Source organism: Xiphophorus couchianus, chromosome 4 (assembly GCF_001444195.1).
Source record: "Xiphophorus couchianus chromosome 4, X_couchianus-1.0, whole genome shotgun sequence".
In the NCBI taxonomy this organism is placed as follows: domain Eukaryota; kingdom Metazoa; phylum Chordata; class Actinopteri; order Cyprinodontiformes; family Poeciliidae; genus Xiphophorus; species Xiphophorus couchianus.
The window spans coordinates 21,952,850-21,980,080 of NC_040231.1; positions in this window are offsets into that span (position 1 = coordinate 21,952,850).

The window sequence follows — 27,231 nt, forward strand, 5'->3', positions numbered from 1 at the left end:
ACATAATTTAGATATCATTAAACACTGTAAAAATCTACTGTGTATACATGCATTATAAAAACATAAGCAATTAAAAAAAAAAGTTTTTATTAGATGAGTCTTGTTGACTATAAAAATCATCTCAATTATATAATAATTACCTTTTAAGCAAAACCTCTTTTAGTCTCTCATGAACACAATCGTAAAATGTCAGCTAGACTGCTTGTATATTATTGCTCGCCATTTAGTTTTATCATTAAGCGAGAGATAACTGGACAATCTCATTTGTGTTTACTAAGTCAAATCAACATATTCTTCTGTGTACCCTGGATGTTTTTGAAGAAAAGCTTCACAGGAAACCAGTTCCAACAAGAAAGGACATGTCATCCTGAGCTATTTTATTGAGGGCAAAGATCCCATTCGTACTACAATAGTGAGAACCAATTTCAATTCCTCAAAAAGGTCTTTGGTTATAAATTATGCTGCTCACAATGGGGAAAAAATTCTCAAGGTATACTTAGGAATAACAAATGAACCATCCATTTAGATAAATGGACTTACTAGTAAATTCCTCTCCACATAATTGTACTGGAACACTTATTGTTACACTGACTTGTTGAATAGGATTTAGCTTTGCCTCTGGAGATACCACTGATTTAAATGAACCCTGTTGAGTGCCTGTCTTCATTTGTTTTAGACAAAGGTTGTTCTGATGCCAGGTCATTTTAACTTTCTTTTTTTCATAACATTCTGTGAACTAATGGCAGCTTAGTTTATTCAGATGTAGAGCTTCAGTGGGACTGATTTTACTGCTCAAGGCTAGCGTGCAGGCTAAATAATTCATGAACTTAATTTGCAGTTCGGAAATGTTCACACACACTAATACCATCAGCCTTGTTTGGAGACATGAGGCAGGATGCTTTTATTAAATCCACTCAAACTTTTTTTAGTTTCTTTGTTTACTTTTTTTTCAGTTGTTTCACATTACAATGCCTGTTGCAAACCAGTCTTCATTGGCTCATGTTTTCACCATGCAGACAAACATCTAAAGTGCCATACAGGACTTTCTACAATTTGGTTACAAAATAAAATTAAGTCTAAATACATGTACTTTAAGTTTGTAATTTTCTAACCTGGGAAGTGATTTTTGTGAATATTTTGCTGGATGCAAAGACTAAGAGGGAGGAAAGAGGTTTGTAACACACTTTATGTTGGTGTAAAAATGACAGTGAAAAGGACTTCTCACAAATCATGCGACATATACAGATCCAATTGTTTTTTAGCAACAAAGTTTGATCATTTTGATCCACTTACTCCGGTCATGGGGCATCACCTTAAGCAAATACAGACCTCTTCCTCTTTCTAGCTACCAATTTCAACTCATCAAGGGGAAACAAAATTCTCAATGGTTCCGCCTTTAGGCCTCCTCGCAGTTTGACATTTTGTAAATACTTCCCTAGAAAGGCCTTGAGAAGGCATTCCCAGCAGATGCCACATGCTGCCTCAAAAGATTCCAGAAAATTGGTTCCAGAACCCATGCTGTTTACACAAGTAGTCAAGCTATATCTAACGGATGTCTCTTGACCTCCCGGACAAGCTTTTTCATCACCAGCAAGATAATGGCTCGCTTGTTCAAGGCAGGAGGTTTAATTGCTGGACTACTCCAAGGCAGTGGTCAGAGGAAGAAGCCTCTGACTACTGCTCCATCCAAAAGACATGTACCAGTTAGCTTAGATGTAAAGTGAAACCACTGACTTTACAGTTTTAACAGGAACATCTATTGACAATATAGCTGAAGCAGCACCTTATTGATTTCATTTGAACAGGTCTAAGCTACTGTAGCAGAGTGGACTCTTGTAGATCAAATTCAGTGTTGTACACCATATACATGGTTATGAACGCATTCTTTGTTTTAAGAAGTCTTTACAGAGGTTTAAAAAATTCCTGGTCTTTACCATTTTTTAAACAACAGAATAATTCCACCAGTGAGGTATAGAGTGTCACTGTAACCTCTGAACTTGTGTGGATGGAAAAGGATACAAAGTTTTGGAATTATTTTGAACAATAAAATCTTAAAAATATTATACTTATCAGAACTGCCATTTGTTTCAGTTAATAATGCAGCAATTGTGTTTCGCTTTGCAATTACACACTTCTTTGTTATAAATTGTTCCTGGTATAAATAGTCATAGTAATTTTAATTCTTGACTATGATGTAATCAAATAGCAAGCTCATAAGGTACGGTTTTGCAAGACACTATGTATAGTTGCATGTTTGTAGCTCTTCAATCCTCATTATTATTACCATTGCCGCTGTGTTGGACTTAAGTAGCCATGTGTGAGGAACTGCTTTGTCGAAGCTGAGTACAGAAGAAACACACCATCTGCTCTGAACTGCAGATTTTCCCCAGAATGCTTCAGTGTTCCACCGTTGTACATTCTGGTCAGCCAGCTAACAAGAAAATCATATAATTTCCTTCAAGGCCACTTTCTATTTGTTGAGCAGTTGTCGTCATGCTTCACTGATTGGCATAACCATTTTAAAGTGGTGATATCAGTGCTGTTGCTGGCTAAGAGGAAATTCATTAATCGCCAAACCGTCTCATTTGTATTCTACTATGGCCCTTTTGCACGTTGTACAGCTGCACCCACGAGCTGTAAAATAACTAGTGCACTTAAAAATGCCCACACACTCCACCCTGGTGCACTTTACTGGGTTAAAAAGAGCCATTTTAGTTTCGTCACACTGCATTTTTCAGCGTTTAATGTTTATTTATTTATTGAAGAAATGTTGGTCGTCATTGAAGAATACATTATTTTATTTCAAATAAAATGGTTACAGTTATCTGACTCTTTTAAATAGGTCAGCAATATGTAACAGTGTCTCAGGAAAAATGTCTTTTTACATATGTGCTCCTTAAAACTACAAGAGCAAAAAAAGAAAGGTAAAGAATTTTTCATACTGACAACTGGAGGTGAGGTTACTTACTAAATGATGGTGTTTCTCAACATTTTCAAAACACATCTTGCTGATAATTACCAAAATGTACATACTTGTATGTAAAGTGTATCTGAATGTACTGTATACCCAATATTATTTCAACCTTCAGCTCTAATGCAGACCAAGAATTGTTTGGCAAAAGTGTTAGACAAGAATTTAAAAATAAAAATAAATATGCAGACAGAAGTAGATCTCGTTAGGTTTAGGACAAGTACTTTGATTGACAGGAGATTTACATGTAAAACTAATGAAAACAATGACCATGTTTGACTGATAAAGACAAGAATTGGAAAATTGTAAATGCTGAATTTTATCCTTGGACAAAAGGTTTAGACTTGACAGGATCTGAAGATGAGTTCTTACTATTCCTTTTTGAATGGAACAATAAAAGAGTAATTTTCTGTGAGTGAGTGAACGGTGTTAATGTAAAAAAAATCTATGGAATTAGTTCTACAACAAGAAAGCAGAAAGTATCCTGAATTAATTTAGCTCTTGTGCGAAGTATTTTTGATCTGATCATCAAACTGCCACTCAAATAAAGGTAGAACAAGTAACACTATAGAACTGTCTCAGTCTCAAAGACGTCCTCCTGAAGTTCATGTTGTTAAAAGTTTAAAGAATGAGCTTCATGAATGTGTAACTGTTGAAATAATCACGGCAGTTTTTAGCACTGGAGGGTCATTTACTATTCAAAATTATAGATACAAAACGTGATTCGATGCAATAAAGTGTGATAAGCATACTTTTCAATAGCGTGGTGTCAACTAAAGTATTTAATTACATTAAATATCTTTTGAATGCCTTGTGGCTGAGTGGGTCGAATGCAGTGAAGGGAATTATTAAAAAAAAAAAATCATTATAGCAGTTTGGTGAACAAGATGCTGTCTCTAAAAACTAACAAACTGTAGTTTGTTAGTTTTGCTATTAAAAAAGAAACAATATTGTAAGAGGTTTTCAAACAAAGTGTTGCCTTGTAATGAGGACCATGTAATATTCGTTACACTCATGTTCCATGTGTCCTTGTGACACTTAAAGGTTCACTTAACATTTGCTCATGCAACACAAGTCCTGTTTAATCCAGCTCTTCCTTGTGTGTGATGTTCTAAATTGCAGAACAAATCCTGTGTGCGTTTTATGTGATGCATTGAGTAAGAGAACTCTTAAAATATCATTTCTAGCATACATGGCCACAAACAGGCTAAGCAAGAGAACATGCATCAGAATGATGGAAAAACTCTTAACCTGAGCGGGTTTTCTTCTTTGTTGTTGTTGGGTTGTTTCAATAGACTCATAATTAGCTGTGTGAACAGGTGTAACATACAGTATGTACGTTTGTGACCAAATCTGGACAAAGCCAAAAAATGCATCTCTTTAAGCTTGATACATTTGAAATGCACTGAATAAAATACCATAGTGTCTACCGTTATTTATATTCACTCATGACTATAATTTCTAGGCTTCCAATTAAATATCAGGGAAGCTTGATTTATAAATGAACATGCATTTTTGGACAAAAAAAAAATCCAAAAATGTACAGTTGCAGTTTAACTCAGGAAGAGACAAACTGTAAATATTCTGAATAATAGGAATGACTTTTTCTCAGTATATTGAAGTCAGCTTTATTAGATGCCTTTTATATCTGACCCTGACAATTAGCAAAGTAGTACATTTAACATCTGTACTCATCTGTAATATAAAGATTACTTTTACCTTTCACACAGCAATTGATGGGGACCGAAAACAGTAGTGAAAAGGTATTTAAGATAAATATTCTTTAATATTTCATGCTTTAATGGTTCTTCCTTGATTTGACAGCAGGATTTTCCATAGTCTTTGCATCGGGTAGTCATGAGGAAAACAGCTATTCTGTCAAACTTGTCCATATTATAAGCCAGAGCAATAATTTCAAGCTTGCAACACTTGGATCTGTGACAAACAAGGTTGGATGACCCACATTTTTCTTGGCACCAGCTACTGTATGGAGACTGGTAAGGAAGATGCAAATCTACAAAGCTCCAATGATTTATTACTTCCTTAAATTTTAGGCATTTACATTTACCTCTTTAGTCCATTCATACTGTAATCATGCTGTTACTGTGACATTTGTACAATTTTTTGTATTGCTGTAAATCCTGCAATGTTGCAATGAACAGCAATTACCAAAACTTCATTTTTTGTGCTGAGTTATTTCAGCAAATCAATTCACATTATATGCAAAAATAACATGTTTAAGGCATTTATAAAAACACAATATGTAGGAATAAAATATTACATTACATCAATAAAAAAACATTTTAATACAGAAATGTGGGCTGATACCTGCTGTAAAAGTGTTTTTTTCAAAAGGTGCCTTTAATCTGACAATCCAGCTTCTTCAAAATGCATATTCTAATTTATTGAATAAGACCGTGTATGTTAGCTTACTGTCCCATCCCAATGGGGACATATAAATGAATTCCTGAAAACCTGAGCTAGTAATGTAATGATTACTGAGATTAGATTAATGGCGAAAAGCCATTAGAGACACTAACACTTTATCTGTGTGCTGCACTGTTACGTACATGATACTTAAAATGACATACAATCTGTAATATTACAGACTTTCCTGGAATGATTTAATTTGAACATTTTGTTAGAGTGGAGAAACTCTTAAAAATATATTTAAATGTAAGAGTTTCCATTTCAGTTTAAGGACAGTTATTTGGCATAATCAATTTCTGCATTAATGGACACAAACAGTACATTAAACATTTCTATTTTTTAAGGAATACAGTAAAACTTTCATAAGCTTGTGCTAATGCTTTGCAAAACCTTCCAGGGAACACACTGCAGTTTGAGTTTTATGTAATAACTGAATGCTTGGAAGGAACTGACTTCCTTTCAATGGTGAAAGGGAAAAAAACATCCATTACCTTTATTTCAAACCAGATGCAATGATGAACCTATTGTCTCAGAGGCAAGTCATTTAACCTCCCTTTACCCTCTCACCGTAGTTTGTCATTGCACAGTCATGAGTTGGCTGCATTAGAGGATAGCTCGAGGGATGAATGTCAAATGAAAGTCAATGGACAGAAATGAATAAAGATAGCAGTTCAAGATGAGTTTTCTACAATAGAGTTTGTGATTAGAAGGAATTATAAAGCACATGACAATCGTGGACATAATCACATGGAAAATACAGGGAATGATGATGAAGAGAAAGGAGAAAGAAGACAAAAGAATGAAACATTTGCAGAGGAAAACTTTCTAGCTCATTATGACAATGTTGAGCAGATATTCTGAGCGCATAGCAGTAAACACTGAAAGGCTTTCATTCCATTGTTACATTATGACACTTTCATCCCCAGTTATCAGCTTTGATGGAGATGATGTTGAATTATGCTATCATGACAACAGAAAAAATATATTCTTAACAAATGAAAGTAAGTTGAAACCCTAAGCATGAAAGGTGAACCCAGAGAATACGTGGAGGATAATGTACTCTATGTAAAAAGAAATATCATTAACATTTATATTGTCGAGTAAATGTTGAGCTGTGGTACTCTTTTACAACAGATATATTTAATATATTGAAATAAAATTCATACCAGCCGAGCTTATCTGATGATCAAATTGTGTACACTATAGTGTCAAATGATTAGTAAACCCTTGTTGGAGCATTAATATTCCTGTAATGTTGCACCAAAACACAATAGCTTGATGAGGTTGCATTTTTTGTGTGTGTGTGTGTGTAAAAACGTCACCTTTAAAATGTCAATAAAAAAGAGAAAATTTGCATGCAATGTCATGTTTTAGATAGAATTTTCTTGGTCATTTTCCTTTTTTTAAGACAAGTTGGTTTTTATCATTTAAATTGTACAACTTACCATGCTGTTTCAAGAAGGGCAGCATCAGCAACAAACAATTATCAGTCCACTCAGTGAAGAGAAGCTGTAGGAGAATGAACACATTAATCATTGTTATCCTGTCTCCAACTAGTATCAGTTCACAAGAGCATGTGGGCTGAATTAATGTGAGTAGTGCTGTGGGTGTACTGTATTTGTGGTAAGAGATCCACAATGTACTAAATGAGCAGTTTCAGAAGAGAAGAGGTGCAACGTTCTCGGTATGCATTTAAAGATTATTTTGTTTACTCTGTATGTTATTTTGATAACTAGGCTTAACTTTAAAAAAATAGAAAAAGGGAGTTTTGGGAGGTTGTTAAATGAAAACAAACTTGTGAATTATTCATTATCATCATAGCAATGATGCAATAGGATCATGCAAAGGAAAATACCCTTGGTTAGAATCTCAGCGCCCTCACATCTCACATCCTGGTGTATCAGAAAACTGGAATGGGATCAGTAACTATCCGAAAGAGTTGAGGAGAAGCCTGAGGCTATACTTTTAAGAGAAACCAAAGTGTTGTCTGAAACCACTCCAACAGGCATAGCCTTTGATATTTAATGTTTAGAGTTTCTTTATTTTTCTATCATCCATCTTGCATCATCATTATCTTTTTTCTAAGAGAATTTTGATTTTTACAAAAAAAAAATGTATGCCTGGTGTTGTCTTACTTCTGGATTACTCAGACTTGACAGTATCAGACTTAGCAGGCAGATGCATAAATCAGCATTTTCATCAAAATCATAACCAAATTTTACAAAAAGGTAATCACAAATTTTGCCATCATGTATTGTGTCAGAAAAAATACAAACAAATCCTTCTGGCACATCTTGATATTCAATCTCTTGAGTTTTGGTATGTGAATTTTCTTATAATTATTAATAAGAAGATGAAGAACTGAATATCCATCCATTCATCCATCCATTATGTATACCTGCTTATCTTTACGGAATTGTGAGGGGATATTGCACCTATTGGTTATTGAGAGAGAAATAGGCTTTTATCAAAAGCAAACTTATGGCATACTTTTGTAAAAAATGAAAACATGTCAGACTTAAACAGTAAGGTGTAAATACTAATCTTCAGATATGTTTTCTGATGTTTGGTAGTGATACCCTTGATCCCTCTGTGCTTTGTACACCTATAATTTCACTCTGATCAAAGACAAGGGCACTGAGTGAACTATTCACCACATTACTGGAAAACTAACAAATACTGCTCACCAAAACAATTTTCATCTCAAAATGTGGATTTCTTCTGTAGCTCAGTCATGAACAGTGGTTAAAAAATCCACCTTTCGGAAACAGTGTTTTTATGTAAGAAAAAAAAACTTTGATAGGATACAAATAGAAACTATCCATTGGTTGTACTCACATAAAATTGATATTGTTCATAATTTGTCACCTCCATATGGAGGCTTATAAATACAAAACACAAATTGTTATTAATGGGAGGGTACAACTATGTTGTCCAACCTGTTGTATAGTGACTATTATCAAAATAATAAAGCTAAGTTTTACGCTTAATCCAATGACTGTTCAAGTCGCTCCACTTAATTATGAAAGAAAATTAATCTTGTTTTCAAAAAAATCCTTCAATCATATGAATCAAACCTTATTTAAATTCTTCCTCCCAAGTGCAGCTAATTATTCCATTTTCTATTTTCCAACTTTGAGAATAAACATTCCTGTATGTTATGAAAATGTTAGAATAAAGGGCCTTGATTACTCTGTATGTGTAGGAAATAATAGCAAGATGTGAATTCAAAGTTATTAAAGGGACGTAATGAGAGGCATTACAAATAGATGAAAGAACAGCTCATGTGATAGGTGTCACATAAAATGTGATGGAATATTAGCTGTATACATGTATTTAATTGTATGAACTCACATTACCTTCAAGGTCTTTGCTGCTTTATGTAGTAGTCTGTATTCAAAAGCTCACAATGGCTCTAAGATACAGATTCAGCATTTATTGTGTCATTAAAATGTATATGCTATGGGCAAGGTCACTTGTTTTTAAATATTGCTTCAAAGAGGTCATGAAAAACTCTCAGTCAGGGTCATTAAAATTTAATCAAGTCCCAATTCTTACAGGCACCACAAAAATGTAATTAACCCCTACATACAGCCACATAAATAGCCACAACACAAATGTGATGCCGTTATGAATCTTTTCATTTGAGTTGTTTGTAATGGGAGATTCCTGCCTTAAGTAAGTTGTGGTCATGACCCTGGGTTTGAGGTAAATATGTGTATTAATATTCAGACTGTCATTGCCAGAGTAAAATATGTTGGTCATTTTTATTGTTGATCAGATTCTTAATGAAAACCTACACGATCAAATCAGTTCCAGATAATTACTATTGAATGTGTGTTTTTGTTTGTTTTCTTTTTTTACTGACATTTCTTTAATTTCGTCCAAAAAAAAGATATTATAATAGAGATTTGTGCAGGTAGTAGATTTACCCATCACATTCACACTTCAGGTCTATCCGTCTAGTTTCAATTAGGTCTAAAAAATGAAGAATGCTGTGGCAAGGTGTGGGAGTGAAACAAGCACTGCTCTGAATCTCTTCTATGGCCTGCTGATCATGTTCACACTCATCATCTATGGGAACTCCTACCTCCGAAGCTTCACTCCCATATTCAAACATGTGCACCGAATAATTTCATGTTGAGATTTGTGCTTGGATTTGTGAAACAATAACAACCTAAAATGTTGGGGCTGGGGGGTGGGGGATGGGGTCTCTAGATAGTGAAATGTGGGAATAAATAATCAGAAAGTGACCAAACATCACATAATTTTGTTTATATGTAATTATTTTATCACTCCTTTCTTTCTCCTTCAGTTGTTGCTTTGACCCTTATTAGGACCAGAATATAAGAGATTAGGAAGCCTGATTAAACAACGACAACAACAAAAAAACTCTCAGTGACTGCCTGCCCATAAACATTATTTAAAGGAGTCACATGAATAAATTTTCTTACAAGAAACTACTACTACTACTACTGGAAAACTACTTTCCAGTGTTCAAAGCCAGTAAATGTTTGGTACAAAACATCTGGTGGCAACCAGCACCAAGAAAAATGATAAAAGTACAAAGTGATGATGGAGCAAAATGAACAGCACCCAAAACTGAATCCCTTCCCCATGGAGTTTTAGAAAATCATCAGCATCATCAGCAGTCACTAATCTCTAAAGCCCTAATCTCACAAATATACTTGATCTGAGAATAATCTTTAACTGCAACTGTTAAACCAGTGTATTGATCCTCCTCAAATCTTCTTCTGTCCAGCTGCATTTTAGAAATTAGGACATTCAGAGATGATCCCTAAAACTAAGGCCGGTTCACTAATACTGGGGTAGGTGCCTCTGTTAGATGCAAAACAACTTCAAAGTATAAGACCTTAGAAAAGGGATACTAATAGACAATGTTGGCTCTGTGATTTGTGGGACAGGATTTGTTTTGTTTGGGCTTGATAGCTACAAAAACAATCTGATTAGTGACAAGGGGACTTTCCCCATTGTCTTAAAATTATTAGGATTTTTTTTGTTTCATTTGTATTCTTTATATTTTTTTATCTTGTAACTGACCCATTGCATTTTTGCCCAGTTCCTGCTACTGCATTTCTGCAGATGTTACTCTGTGTTTTTTTGTGAGCTCTGAATGGGTCTTTGGTGTACTTTTAGAATAATCTTTCCTAGGAGCACCCTGGGAAGGCTCTCCACTGTTCCATTTCACCTCAAGTTTTGAATAAAAGTTCTCACTAATATATTTCTAAGACTTTTCATAATCTGTTCTTGATTATTCTTTTAGATCATTGCATAATATGTTGCCTTTTAAGACTTTTTAGGCTACCTCAGATTGTCTGACTCTTTCAACTTAGATGATCTCTTGATTCTAATGGACTGGCAATGATCAGACTTTGGTGTGGCCAATGAAACGGGAAAAAAACAAACAAAAACATTGCTTGATCACAGGTTAGTCACGATTTACGAATGGAAGCAAACAATGCTTTAACACATAGGTTGGATTTCACAACATTTTTTAAATTACAGAATGGATTATAGAAGTAAATGTTAAAGAGAACCTTATTTCTTTCTTGGAACTACAGACTATCATATTTCTTGATCACACTTATGTAACGTTTACCGTGCTTTTGGTTTTATGATTTGAACTAGAGGTGTTCCTTGTGACTTTGCAATTTCAGCGACTAAAATATTCTCCCTTTACTTGGGTGCAACTCCCTTTGGTACAAACATTTGATTTTAAATGTGTGACATTTTCCCTCTCATCTTTCAAAGCAATTTCTGGGAAAGCTAACAATAAACGAAAATTACACAAATATTCACTGCTGCACATATACTAATTTTGTTTAGCTCTGGGCTACTAATTTAAATCTATTAGATTATCCTAACACCAACTGATGCAGCAGTTTGTTTTGTTGCAGTGACTCACCAACTAGGGAATTCTCTTTCATGATTCAGGTGTAGGCGACGCTTTTAAGCACTCAGCAGCATGTCCTCTCATCACTGTTTCTTACCCGTGTCCAACTGTGATATGTGGTTGGGCCTGTTAACCATGCTGCGCCAAAATGCTTATTTGATGAAGGCATTGCTCTCATTAACCTTTTTTTTCCCAAGGTGTGATGTAGTGTGATGTTTTGACATGCAGGCCACCAGATGATGTTCAGTCAGGTAGGTCCACCTTTTTTCAGGAATTAGTCATATTGTCTAATCTATGATAACCTCATCTGTGTTTTTTCTCTTAAATTTTGCCTGTGTTTTGCAATCTTTGTCTTATGGGTTGCTTTACTTTGGATCATTAATTGAATATTTTCCTTTATCTTGCTTGTTGTTCTTTTTTTGTTTATTTTAATTGTCTCAAATGACTGACAAATTAGCAAATAAACTTTAGCTTCTTCCTGCACCTTTTCAAACTTGATGACAGTTTTATTTTTATGTTTGATTATTATTATGATTTTTTGTTTTGTTTTCTTCTTCTTAATTTTTTTGTGTCAATTTAAGTGTTCCAGTTAAAAAACAAATATTTCAATTTACCCAACATGTTGACAAAACAGGAAACATTTAGTCTGATTTTATGTCAGTGCCAAAATGTGCCAAAAAAGCACATTCTCCCTTTCATAGTGTACATACTGTAGGTATCATGTTTAAACTGTATCACACATATCACACATCTGTGTTGGTATGCCAAGTAAAATCGCAATAAAATGTGTTTAAAACTTTGGTTTTAATTTCATATTGTGAAAAACTACAAAGCATAGTAATACTGTCACAAGTGACTTAAAACATAATGTGGGAATTTTAGAACACAGCTGTTATTGGAACTGCTATGAGGTACTTTCTGTACTTTCTGTACTTTCTGTTGAAAAATGCTCAGATAAGCAAGTAAGACACAAAATTGAGCTAAAAAAACTGAAAAACTGGATACTGACACTATCACAAGCCTGCCTATTTTTTCTACGCAAGTGACTCAACACATTGATTTCATCAAAACAAGATGGCAAGCGAGTACATTCTGAGCCTGAATTGGTTCGCACAGCGTCGCCAGACAAATTTGTCAGTGTGCAGGAATCTGTACATGCTCATGCAACCAAATCCAGGGGAAAGAGAAAGAGTGATGCGTGGCCTCGCTCAGTCTCTATTGATCTTCTCCCTAGATGAGGGCAAGGTGAAGGACACAGTCATCAAATGAATATCAGGAAGATGGCTGAAAGTGGTGGAGGATGATGACAGATAGGGGTAAAGTGTTGCAGGAGGTGAAGCAAGTGGTGATTGTGCAAAATAACAGAGGGAGATGTGAAATCGCATATGCAGAGGGAAAATAGTCATCTTAAAATAAAACATCACAATCCTAGATGAAATGTGACAGGAAAGTGTTTTGGTTAAATCTCCATGTTAACCACTGGTTTAAGTTATAAAGTTTCCTATCTTTAAGTCCAAACAGGTGTTATTAAACCCACTGCTCCACCTGAACATCTACACCAACAAAAGTGGACTTTATTGATGGTACAGGCTCATCTTTACTCTCTAGAGTGTCGGGGCATCAACGAAAGTACATCACAGAGAGGAAGCAGTCAACTTCAGTTCCACATTGACAATAAATCTAAGGGTGAGGGGACCTTGTAGGATATGTGAAAAAACCTTGTTCTCGCTGATGAGAAAGGTGCGTGACGCAAAAGGACATTCCATCTAAAACAGGCTTCTGTCAATACAGAATTGCAAGAGATGGAGCAGCAGGAGAAGGGAGAGAAGGAAAGGAGGAGTGGATATGAGAAGAACAGATGAGCAGTTGTCTTGACAGCAGAATTATTTTCTGTAAAGCTGTCGACACGACTTGGAGAACACAGTTTGGTTAAAGAAGGGATTTAAAAAGGTATGGGGAGCTGTACGATTGAGAAACAGGCTGAGGTGTAGAAAAATAAAATTTTAAGAAATGAGTAACTGCAGGAGAAATCACTCCTATTGCAGATATAACAAGGTTGAAAGGCTGCTGGGAATAACCTGCACAATGAATTTCTTTTGGTTTGAGCTCTGCAGGCAATCCAAGACTTTCCTGACCTCTTCATGTCTTACCTGGCTATTGTATTTGTTATAGTGCTTAAAGCCATTTCTATTTGCTCTTTCTCTTTGCCAAAGCCTGGCAAACATATATTAAAAGTAAATTGATAATAAATTCTGTAATATTTACACTTTGATCAGTAATTTGATAATTAAACAACCACAGATGAAGTTACAGAAAGATAAATCTAGAAGCAAAGTAAATGTTACAGTAAACATTCAGCATGGCAAAATTGTCAGATTTTCTATTTTGAGAAAAAAAGTAATCTAATTAAAATCTTATGTTTTATGAATCAGAAAATAAAGATATGCAACAAAATATCATCAAATGTATTTGTCCAAAACACTCACTGCTTGTTAATTATAAGGGTTCTGACAATTTTTACTTTCTTCTTCTTTTTCTTATATTTTTTAAAGCAGTACTGTTTGCAAGAAACACAATTAGTTTAAATGAAGCAGTGCAGCTGAGTTTTGGGTCAATGTAGCAGTCACTAAATATTTGTTGTAGTCAAAATCATACTTAAAATACTGTATGTGCCCTGTGGACTGCATTTTTTAACAAAAACTTTGTAGAACTTTTGAACCAAAATGCAACCAACATGTCAAAGGATAGTTTTATTGTGTCTGAGATATTTCAATAGTTATTGTAAAATATGATACTGCTTTACTCCAATTGCAAATCATCTGTTGATATGTGCTTTGAAATGTCGAATAAGTGTCATTATTAAAAAGTTATATGTGCATGAGACAGCATTCAGCAAATCCAAAGATGGAATGCATTTACTGTAATTTACATGTTGTGTTGAAGTCAAGCAATGCAATTTGGGTACAGATGTACAGGTTGGTGGAAAGAAATCGTCTGCACAGTACATTGCAGACAATCAGAATATCCAATTAAACATTTGATTATCAGCTTATGTCAGAATTCAGTTTCTGATTGGTCAAACACTAGTGACACACAGTTTTTACCTTTTTGGCTTTGTTTGATACTCTATATCATGGTGGATTTCATAATGTGTGGGTCTATAAATTTGAAGTTAGATCTAAATAATTTCATAACCTCATGAAGACTTCATTATGTGCTAAAATCCTTGAACTAAGTGTACTTCTTTTTATTATGAGTTTATATATAATGTCTTATGACTTTTTTAATACTGGGTCTGGCAACAGAAACAAAGGAACTGCAACATATAGTACAACAAACATCAGGATTCTTATCTAAATTAAGTAGTTGAAATAATTACCTCAAAGGACATGGGAAGTTGTTTATAAATTAAACTTCATTCAAAAACTCTCCAAAGTGCTCCTTTTTGTGAACCTTTCCAGCAGAAAGATGGTGAGAAGCAGATTCTCCACCTTGGAACCATTTTCCAGCAGTCATGTCACAAAGCTCCCTGGGCATCCTGTGATTTGTAATTTGTAATTACAAGGTTTGATTAAAGTGACCCTAGTGGGTTACCGTTTATAAAAAACTTGAAATCCAATTACTAAACCGTTGATGCCTTTCCTGTCACATTGTGAATCTGCAATAAATATCTGGGAAGAAACACACAACAATTTATTCCAGAGGTAAGAGGTGAACAAAACGTGGTTCATTTTTATGCATCTCCAAAATCATCATGTATGCACTCAAAATACATATTAATAGTGCCTGGATCTTGGGTTGTTTGAGTTTGTTTTGGGTTTTGCTATTTGTGTTCCTTAGTTTCTTATATCTATTAATTATTCCCTCTTTCTATTTTCATTTCAACTCCTTTTTAGTAATTCTAGTTATGTTTATTTCTTGTCTCTAGTCCTTTCTTTCTTTGTCTAGTTATTTTGTTAGATTTATTTCCTAGGTCCCAGTGTACTCTCACATGCCCCCTGTGCAACCTTTCTCTCTCTTTTTTTCTCGCTCTCTTCAGATTTCCTCCACTCTCTCCCCACACCTGCAATCAGTCAGCTCATCAGCCCAGGCCCAGGTTTGAGCGTTCAACCTCCCAGTACTTAAGCACTTCTTTCTCAGTCACTCCTTTCTGGTTCCTTCCAATATTTTCCAGTTTTGCCCTGTGTTCTCCTCGTGTCTCCTTATTGGATTTTTCCCCTTGGATTTGTGGTTTGTGTTCTCCTCTGGCTCCCTGTGGTTTTTGTAAGTTGTGTTCCTTCTTTTCATTAAATATCTTCATCTACTCCATGCCTCTGCAGTTCTGCATTTGAGTCCACCACTCACCAATCATGACAAATAGGGTAATAAAAGCAGGATTTTATCATCTTCTGCCATAGTGAAACCTCTGCATTACCCTTTTTAAGCAAGAACAGACAGAATAAAGCCATTCTCTTCACAGCAATATGGAAGTAAGGAAATGGCAGCCAACACATCTGCTTCTCAATAAATCTCAAAATGTTGATCCTTTAACTTTTTATCACATCCTGCACTACATGCAGTTTCAACAGCCTCTCAGTTTGGTGTCAGGCTGACTTGCCCTAATTTATATAATGAACCCCTTTCCTCTGTTAGTATAGCTAATACATCCACATTAAAATTTACATATCACCATTAAGGACTAAATTAATAGTGGAGCTTTTACACCACAGATTTAATTTTGAAAAGATGTGTGTTTTGTTAGTTGACGCTATCTTTCTTAGTCTTGAGGAGTAATTAGATTATCACTCAACTGATGGGGTTCCATCACATTACTTCACATTTACTGAACCACAGCAAACACACAACCACACACACATACAGTATGTTTTTCTATACTTACTGGGACTTTGCATAGACTTCAATTCATTCTTTTATTCATTTCTGTAGCCTTAACCTGAACACTTACTCTAAACCTGGGATTTGGGCCAAATAAGGAGCAGTCAGACCCCAAAACATAATATGTGTTAGGAAAATGGACTTCACAATGTATTAAATGCAATTTCTCCCCATATCCCAACCCACATCACCACATACGCCTAAACAAAGCCTCTACATTTTTCTTAAGCAGAACTTGCGTTCAGAAGCAGCAGGACAGGATGTCCAACAGCCAAATCAAGCCACATAAATCTTAGTAATTTATCTGTAAGACTGCGCATGAGGTTATGTTGCTAACGTTGTTCAATTCATTTGATGATTGTTGAAAAACTTTCATAGAAGCCCTTAGTTGTGCTCAGTTTGATGCTTTGACCAAGCAGGAACAAAAGGATGCCAGAAACAGAAAAAGAACATTTAAAACAGAGCGAGATGTTCTGTTACTTTAAGACGATAGAACCATATGTTGATGAGTCACCCTAACCTTCAGGTTTATATGATGTAAACTTTGACAACTAGGTGAAACCATTAAATAAGGAATGATTGTAACTGTTGTGTATTTATATTTTCAACAGCATATTTTAAAAGTAAATCTAGTCAGAATCACAGAGCTAAAGATTCCTTTTGTTTCCACGAATGCAACAAAGATCTTCCACACACTGAATGTACAGTTCTGTGCAACGACATTTCTAACCTTTGCATTTTTCATGTTAGAACCTAGAGATCAGGGCTGTTCATCAGGTTTTCGTGTGAGATCCTTCAGTCAGTTTAGGTGTCCAAAGTTTGCACTACTTTGTGCTGCTCTGTGAAAAAATCCTGTTAACATCATCATCATCATCATCATCATCATAATCTCTTTATTCCAGACTCATAAGAAGGTCCATGTACTTTACGGAAAATATATTTCAGTTTGTTCTATAATGTGGTAAGACGTGAAAAAGGAATGAGGGAGCTGAGAACTTTTGCATGGCACTGCACTAACTAAATATTTCTGTATTCAAAATTCTGCTTAAGAGAGAAACCATGCTGAAAATGTCAAGCTCCCTTTTACATGATTGTATCAAAAGATTATCTAAAGCTTTCTAGGGAATATTCAGTAAAGATTTTACATTTACGTCAGGAAATGGGGGCAAGGTCACTGAGACGATAATGAAGAGCCACAATGCAAGAAGAAAAATCTTTGGCTAAAAGGCCGGTGCTTGGAGATAAAACTTTAAAGCAAGATTGTATTTCAAGCAAAGAAAAGAAGGAACACTCGTGATCAAGAAACTATAATCTGATCTCTTTAGAAGCAGAGAAGAGTCAGGGATTGAACCGCATTTCTCTTTGCCAGGCTTTAGGGTCTGATCCGAGTATGTAACTTATTCAGGACATCATCCCTGCTTCACAGCTGGCTTCCAAAACAATCTATCTTCAAACATTCGTCATTCTCTCACGCCTTTTCATGCTATTCTGCACAAACAAGTGAAAGGAAAAGCTGGGGAGAGGGGAGTAACACATTAGAAAGAGAGATTAGGAAGATGTTATCTACATCTGTGCATACCCCTATCCAAACTATTAATCAAAGTTTCATTTTCTCCTTCATCATGAGGACTGCTAAGTCCTTTAGGAGATGAGAGAATTACTACGTCCTTACCTCTGTAAGCTCTTCATTTCTGCAGATTTAAAACGGCATTGTGTCAAAGCTCACAACGGGCCGGCAGCCTCACTTTGTTCTAAAAGCATTAGTCTCCTAATCTCTTCGTTTTTGTGTGTGGCAACAGGAACGTTGAAACGAAGCCACAACCGCTCAAAGTTGAAATGGTGAATAAATCAAATCTGCTCAAGCAGATTATACATGTGGCAAGATTAGGGCAAACGACATATCAGTAAGGGTCCACTTTTGCTTGTTTCTCAAAAGAGTGTGAGTTTTATTGTAATTTCGCTTGAACTTCCCAAACAACTCTTAGTATTTAATGATTCCTGGGCAGTGGTTTCTGTTGGTGCACTGATAAACAGGTGCTGCTTCCATTCTCTTCCCACTTTTTAAACAGAACAAATCCAGAGAGGCTGTTTTCAGTTTAATTATTAAACCCATCTTAGCTGGAGTGAATCTATAAACCTGCTGTGTTATTTCTACAATGCAGCGCTTTTGTTAACGACGTTTGCACCATTCTGTGTGCTGAGCCAATAATTGCCAATAGCAATAGTGCTGGTTGGGAGCACCTTGAAAGTGATTGTTTTAGTTACAAAGTGTGATATGACTCTGTTTACATGTCAGTTCCACAGACAAGGACAATTACTTCTATTGTCCGGGTCCATATGGGGCAGTTACTCGACCAATTACAAACGAGCGTCCCTGTCCTAGATCTTGAAGGATAATAGAGACAGTAATTATGATGTGTTCATTTTAATGTGCTTTTATTGACAAGCATAGTAGCAGTCCAGCCTTTGCCCCCCGCCCTCCCCACTCCCAATTGTAACTGCTTGTGAAAGCAGCTTTGCAACTCAATTAGCTTTGACATTGTATTTGACTCTAATAGATCCAGGTAAAAGTCAAAAAATACTACACAGTGTAGCAGTTTTAAATAGACCACACCGAATAAAAGAATAGCATTTCTATTTTTGTGTTATTGATTGATACTTCATATTTTTTTACATTTGTGAGACACTCATCAGCATCCCTCAATGAAGAATTATAATATTAGTCCAAGATATGGAGCCAAAGCTTTTCATTTACCTTTTCCCCTCCTTGCTTATGCTTCCTATTAACCTCTTTATTGAGACTATTATTGATCTGGAACTCTCTTTATCACTGCACTTCACTCTGGACAGTAAGTCTTTAACAATCCTTTTATAATGCATTTTTTTCTTCTGTGTCCTTTTCTTGTCCTTTTTAGTTTTATTACTTGGTCTTTATACTAGGAATGTCTTTCTCCCCTCACTTCCATCCTTTTTCTTTCCTCTGTCTTCCTCTGACACTTTAGGTCATGGTCGGCCTTTATAACCATGTGCCTTAAATGCTGTTTAACCTTATCTCTGCCCATTTTATGGGTTCTTTATGAATGATGACATAAAACCCTCAGCACTGTCCCGCAGCTCCTGCAACAAAGCAGCTCAGTTTTTCTTTCTAACTCTGCTCCTGCTTCCTCTTCTAAAAGGTGCACTTGGCACGCAGTACATCATGTAGCAATCCCACTTCTCAACATACAGGTACGCACATTACAGCCGAGTTGCTGACAAATAGAGACAAGGATGGCCAGTCACATGATTCAGCCAGCCCACGTCCCATGTGCTCTCTCTCAAAGGACACTGACGTCATGTGCAGAACCAGAGCTGGTGCAATGACTGTGTCAATGTCACCTTATGTTCTGCTTAGCTGTTAGCATCGTGTGATACTGCTCTCACCATCACTAGACCCACCGCCTAGAGTGTGGCAAGGTGGAAGCAGCAGAGTGGGTGACAACTCATCCTAAACCACCACTGCTGGAGCTAACGATGTGCATCCTATAGTGGCATGAGTGTTAGTCTATTTGTGTGCGGCTATTCACATGTTGAGTGCTTGTGTGCCGTTGCCTCTGTGGGTGTCATTTTTAATGTGTTTTCATTTAGTCTTGCAGTAAAGACATTGTCCATTAACCTCTTAATATAATTCTAATCTATTTTAACCCTTCGGTAAAGGTGAGATCACAAGAATAACCTAAATAATGAACAAACAATGTTTAGCTTTCTCTTCTTACTCCATTGTATGAATGCCATCTATTTGGTACTGTGTGTCATATTAGAGAACCTGTTCAAAATTATTTAGCTGAAAGGAGAAGGATCTGTGTATGTTCAGGGACAGTTATGACTTCATGGATATTATCAGTGTGTCTTAAAGTAGAAAATCTACATGTTTACAGTTCATTACAGGGAAAGACGCAAATGATGACTCATTACTATCTGGGCGTCATACATTTTAGTTTATGAAAACACATGAATTGCATCCACAAAAGCATAAAGTCTATTGCAGCTTATGTTTATAACAAGAATATTATAAACATAAGTTCATTATGTATCAATATATGATTTACATATCATATCAAACATGTTTCTTTCTTAACTCACCGCTTTTAAGTTTGGACAAAAACATGTAAAACTATGAAAATTCCTATCTTTAATATAGAAAAGACTGACCAAAGTTCTTCCAAAAAAAATGTAAGTTTCTTATACTTTATTTTCATAAGTGTAAGTGTAAACTTATACTTTATACTGACAACACACATTTTTTTGTTCTATAAATGCCTGGTGTGTAGAATCAGTTTGAGAGAAAAAAATAGGTGAATTATCAGCCTGTACCTTTTTGGTCACTTTGGGTTTGTTTTTTTATATTTGGACAGTTTTTTATTATTTATTTTGTTGTTTTATTGGAAATGACGAAAGCGGTCATTGACCAAATGACCTTTACGGACCAAAGAAATAATAATAATCATGTGCTTACATATGATTATTAAAATTTATTCTATGTGATTTTTTCTCTTTTTTTTACTTCTAACACAGCAAGAGCCAAGTGCTTATGAAAATAAAGTGATATATTCACTTTATTGGCAAGAGCACATCTTACATCACAAAGGAACCGATTTCCTTGCTAACGTCACACTGTGGCATAACAATGCTTTTAGGAATATTGTTAAGTGATCATATGTTTGCTCAACTCCATGAGCACAGGCGAGAGAGGAAGAAATAAGTAGTACTAACACTTTACTGTTGTGGAAATACCAAATAGCATCAGCGGAAAACCTTCGAGCCACTGTCAAAATTATCTTTCTCAGCGAGTCCCCATAGCGTTGTAGGGTGGTATGAACAGCCTGTGGGCTGGACTCTCAGTGGTAGCTCTGCTTGGAACTTCGACAAATTGTCTCATCACAAAGTTGCAAAATTGCTGTGGTGCAGATGCTGAATAAATAAGTACATCAACAGCATCAAAGTAAAAAATAAAAATAAAAAAACTGATCTGGCACAGTGCCTAAGCTTCTTTTTCCTTGTGTCTCTTTATATATGCTTTGTCATATGCAGTTGCCAGGATACGACTCCTGTAATACACGGTCCTAATTGTTTTGACTGAGTAACAAGTTGTTTATTATAGGCACCTTGTTCTGTGTTGTTATTCGAGTCATGCAAAAGCCCGGTGGATTAATTTGAGTGTGTATGTGTGTGTTTTGGGTGAGCTTTTTTTGTGGGTGGGAGTTTAAGGGGGGCCAAAGGGGTTTGTGATGTCGAAATGAATGCCAAACTATGGTGAAAGAGAGCATTTCTTCTAATTTATTCCAGTTTATGCCTCTTAACTTCTATCAGCTATTGTTGAATTTGCAAAAGAATGTAGAATATCTGTGTCTAAGTAAAGTATTTACTTAGACACAGTATTTTTTTGGTATGACACAAGTACAGTACATATTTAACAACATTTATTTTACACTACTTAAAATGTCTGAAATCTTGACATGCAAATACTTAAAAATATTCATGATGAAAGTTATGTTGGAGTTAACTGTGGCAATGCACCATTGTGTTCTAAATTTGTACTTATTTTACACAATCTGCAGGGCTGATCAGATTAAACCATTATATTTTTAACGTTTACATAATGTAGTTGAAGATACGGCAAGTATGTTACAGCAGCAGTGTTAGTCCTGGTAATTTGATATACTACAATTGAAAGTGCTTGTCAATGACAACAAATGAACCCATAATCACCATCATAATTAACAGTGGAGTGTAAAGTATTACTGCCAGAGATGAAACATGACAACCAGGCTACTCAAAAGGTTACTACCCAGGGGAAAGTCTTTCCTGTGAATTTTAAAGGAACCTTAGAGGAGAGATACCCTTTCATATAAAGTCTAAATGCAAAAGGACTAGTGCCTTTCTCTAACATTCATTGGGGGTGAAATGGTAAATGGTCTGTACTTGTGTAATGCTTTATCAAGTCCAGAGGACCCCAAAGCACTTCACCCATTCACACACACATTTACACATTGATGACGGTAAGCTGCTTCATTGTACTTGGCCTAGGGCAGCCTGATAGAAGCAAGGCTGCCATGTGCCTTGCCCGAGGTCACAACAACTAGTACAGATGGAGGACAGGTTTGACCTGCAACCTGTTAGTTGCAGGAAGAACTTCCACCTCTTGAGCCAGCGTTGTGAAGTTTGGTCCACCCTGGACATTTGGGTCCTTTTGAACAGGCCATAATCATTTTGCACTTTTTTGTATTATGAAAACTTTAACATGAACATCGACAACTGAGGCCATATAGTCTGAGCCTGTAGCTTTGTTTTTCAGTTGGCCTAGACCTGGGGTGTCCAAAGTCAGTCCTCAAGGGTCAGTATCCTGCATGTTTTAGTTCTCTCCCTGGTTCAACACACCTGGATCAAATGATGGCTCATTAGAAGTCCTCTGCAAAACATTGACATGTCGAGGAGGTAGTAACTACCACCAGGGAGAGAACTGAAACCTGCAGGATATGCTGGTGACTAAGTATTGCAGGATCTCCCAACAGATAGAAAATTGCAGACTTCTGCCCAGGTCCCTCTTGAAAATGAGATCCAGATCTCAATGGGGTTTACCTGGTTAAATAAAGAAAATTAAAAATATATATATTTGGCATCCTTCACTCACTGCTTTTTTAATTGTTCCCATTTTTGATTTACTCTTTGTAGAGTCATGGTCTTTAAACTGTACATGTTTTTAATGTCTCCTTATTACTTAATCAAGCTTAGTGTCACCAACAGCAACTGGATGTTTCTTGCCCTTTGAATTCACATTGAATTAGACATAAAAAGATAGTTACTTATTCATTATAACCACTTTTTTATTTTATTTCAGCTAAATACAGATGGAGGCTAAAACATCAAGCATTCTTGTAAAGTCTAATGAAAACCAAGTGTCTTCATCAAGGTCTTAACTCAAGGCATGTAAGAGAAGCTCAAACAGGATTTACTTAACTTTTTATTGTCATATTAAAATTATTTCTTTGATTAATTTATTAGCAGATTCATTTGAAAAATGTATAATCTTTTGACAGCCTTTATTTATAGTCTTTTTAATTAACCTACAGGCTACCAGTAATTATAGCAATATTATCATCATTAAATTGCCATTATATTAATTTGCTTCTATTAAGCTCAGTTCAGATAATCGCTAAAGGAAAAAAAAAGAGCGACTTTTTTCTGGCTCTGCAACACTTGTAATAATGATCACGGTGTTTCTCAAACCCTGGAAATAACACAAGAGGCTTGCTTACAGAGGTAGATTATTGTCTGGTCACAATTCAGAATTAATGGCTGTGGGAGTGTCCGGTTCTGCATCCAAGATTTCCAAACTGTACTGATATTCATCCACAGGCACAACCAGATCATTTTAATAATAACCAAATCAGTCTGCCAGGAGAAGCACATTAGCAAAGAGTCACAAACAAATGGACATGTTCATAATCAGGAGTCTGTAATACAAACAAGACACAGCTGTTGCTCATTGCAACAACAATAACACGGGTCACAAAAGTATGAACCTGATTCACCCTACGCCATTGGGTCTGTTTTGTGAAATAACTTCTGATTTTGCCAATTTGTTTTTCAAAGGTTTTAATGTTCTAAGATCTAATTTTATATACAACTCCCTCCATACTGTTTACATACAACAGCAGGATTTATTATAATTATATATTTAAAAAATGTTATCTTCCGATGTTGGAGAATTCCTACTTATGTTATATCTAATTTATAGTTTTAGAATAAAATAAATATCCACTATTTACACCAAAGGAAAAAATACACTTATTAAGACTGAATTAGGGCAATCTATCACTTCTAAACTTCTAAACCAGCCTTTCCTTCTTGCTCTTTATATAAATAGTTATCCATTGCTCTGTCATTAATTATCAGTTATTAAGTGTCACTGTGGACAAGCTAAAGGGCCACATGTTGCAAACCCCTGGCATAGGCCTTAAGTTTTCTCCCATAACATTTCACAAAGTTGGAGCATTCAGCATGATGGATCTTTGTCCATTCTTCTCAGCAAAACCGTAGGTGTAAAGAGTTCAGAGCACTGATCCTCTCTTATGCACTCCACTGTTTTTTGTAGGATTTAGGTAAGGAAGACTAAGACAGATATCAAAGAAGATTAATTTTCTGTCTTGTGAACCATTTCTTAAATGATTCGATTGTATGTCTTGGGCCATTGTTCGATCTATTTTCAGTTTCTTTCAAATGTGAAGTGTCCATGATACCATAACAAGCTTCCAAGGAGCTTTGGAAGAGACACAGTCTGTTATCAAAGATCCTCTGTCATAATAGCATAATAGCAGGCTTGAGTTGTGTTTTTATTCAACCCATGTTTCATACACACCCAGCTAGAGAGCCAGCTGCTGTAAAACCCAATGGTCTCATCTGATCAAAGCCCATAGTTTATGTTTGTAATGGTTGGAAAGAAAATGTAACTCCTTGGCTTTTCCCTAACAAGATAATTACTTTGGCATGCTGATAGCAACAACCTTAATAGGTTGTCATAAAAACTCTGTAACCCCAAAGTATCACTGTTTTCTGCACTTCTCCAATAGTGAATTTTAGAGATTTTTAAAATTTTATTTTTACGTTTCTTGGCAATGTAAAAAGTTCCAAGATGATCTCAATCTTCAGCCTTGATTGTTACAGTTCCAGGTTTATCAAGCTTGTTAATTATTGCTCTGCGTTAATATGTGGATGTTTTAAGGTAGCTGATTTCTTGATTTATAAAAAACAGCAAATGTATGCTTTTCTGGCATGACGTTCTTTTGTCCTTGCTATTTTGAATGTTCCACTACAGGGAAATAGGAAACCACGTATCATTATGTACAATGTCTGTATAAATGAGAAACATATTTAGTTACATGGTCCATCACAGGTTGGAAGCACATAATACAGTAATATTACAGAATCTAAACCAACAAGCTGCATCAATGTTACAAATAAATTTGAAACATCAGTAAAATGCAGAATCAAAGAAACAAACCAAAGTCTAAAATTAAAAGGGTTCATATTCTATATAATTCAAGAATTGGTAATGAGACTGATCTAAATCTTGATTATTTTTTTTTTCATGATTTTTATGTTGTTATTGCTGACATGTGTTCTGTCACATCACAGAGATGAACAGTGTGATGTGACAAGTGCAGTTGCACTAACTCATCGTTGTGTTTTACCATTGTTTTATGACAGCAAGTGCAGTGTAAAAAGATTTAGTTGAGATGCAAAAGAAGAAGGGCAGCCTTTGTGGAAAAAAATATTTCATCAAACCCAAAAGACAAACCAAACGAATTGAAAAACACAACGTTCAAATTGATGGTGTAATTGTAACAAATCTCCAAACATACTGTAATACAGTCTTGACTTTGTGGAAAAAGTAAAACAGAATTAGCTTGGAAGCAACTCAGCTAACAATGGAGAGAATTAGACAAAGAATGAGTGAAAAACTAGATTCTATGTACTGCAAAGAACAGAGCAGACAAAAACAAAATCTAAGTAAATTAAATCTACCATGCATCAGGTTTTGTGCTAAGTAACTCAGTGCTGAAGCTTGTGAAAACATAATTAGTTATACAGGATAAAAAGACAGCCACCAACTGTTAGAGCTTACCAGAACTGAGAGAGAATTATAATGTTCTCTCTTCGACACTGAATGATGAAAAATAAAAAAAAACTCATGGATAAAATGAAAGACATGAACTGACAAGAGCTACATGATCCTTAATTTTTGTCGCACACAGTCAGGAATTAATTTTTTTAAACTAAAATGTGCCAAATGTCTATTATAGTCATATTTTGAATTTAGAAATCATTCTGCATCCACTTTATGATTTTTTTCTACATACGGCTTTCAAGGCGCATCTGCTTTAAATTTCTGCTGCCGTACTAAAGCTCTGGTCAAAATATTTGTAAAAACCTGACATGCAGTCTTAATTTTTTATTTTGTTACTGTTTTTCCTGTTCTTTGTCGGTGCCCACCAAATCCACAAATCACAAAGGTAAAAAAAATGCTTTGTGATGATGTTTTAGAATGAATTGTTCAGTGAAGCTACTGGAAATGTTTCCAATTTAAAACATTTCATATGCAAGTTATTTCACTTGTTTATTTGTGATATCTCCATTTTAAATTAGTCTCTAAATAAAACATCTTAACTTGAGGGATGTTGATTTTTTTCCTCTACTGAAGAAAATTCTGTTTCTGCTGGCTGCTTCACATCTCTTTAAATTTAGTCCCTATCTAAGATTGAAAAATTAACAAAGTTGATTATTTTAATTAAATAAAAGTATTTACATTGAGTATGTAGTTTATTACTTTAATCTAAAAAAATCTAAGGGTCACCACAAATACTGGGACTAAACAAGGTACACGGTAGATACTTGGTAGATGTATTACATGGTTTTGGGGCGTGCTGTGGTGGCGCAGGGGGTTAGCACGCCCCACGTTTGGAGGCCTTAGTCCTAGACGCGGACGTCACGGGTTCGACTCCCGGTCCCGACGACCTTTGCCGCATGTCTTCCCCCCTCTCCTTAACCTCCTTCCTGTCTGCCTACTGTTGCAAAAATACGAGCCACTAGCGCCGCAAAATCTCTTCGGAGAAAAAAAAAAAGATGTATTACATGGTTTTCAGTTTTTCCATAGCTGTAACAGGTAGTTATCTTTTACTTCAGGTTCGCTAAAAAAACTATGGAGGAACTTCAGAAGTCTCTAAATTGGAGTCAACCTGTGTGTGCGTTTTTTTTTTTTTTTTTTCAGAATTTGTAATTTTATAATTAATTCCCCCAGACTAATTCTGATGATTTGATTATTAATTTATTCTTAGGTAATCAAACACTAGATCATAAAGCTGTTTTGACTGGCCAATGATCCTGATTTCCTAAAGCCCTTCAGACTGGATGAAGCAGCAACAAAGCCACTTCAGTCAGCATGTCTACATTTCTGGATTCCTCTTTCATCTCTCTCTCAAAATTAAAACTAAGTAATGACATT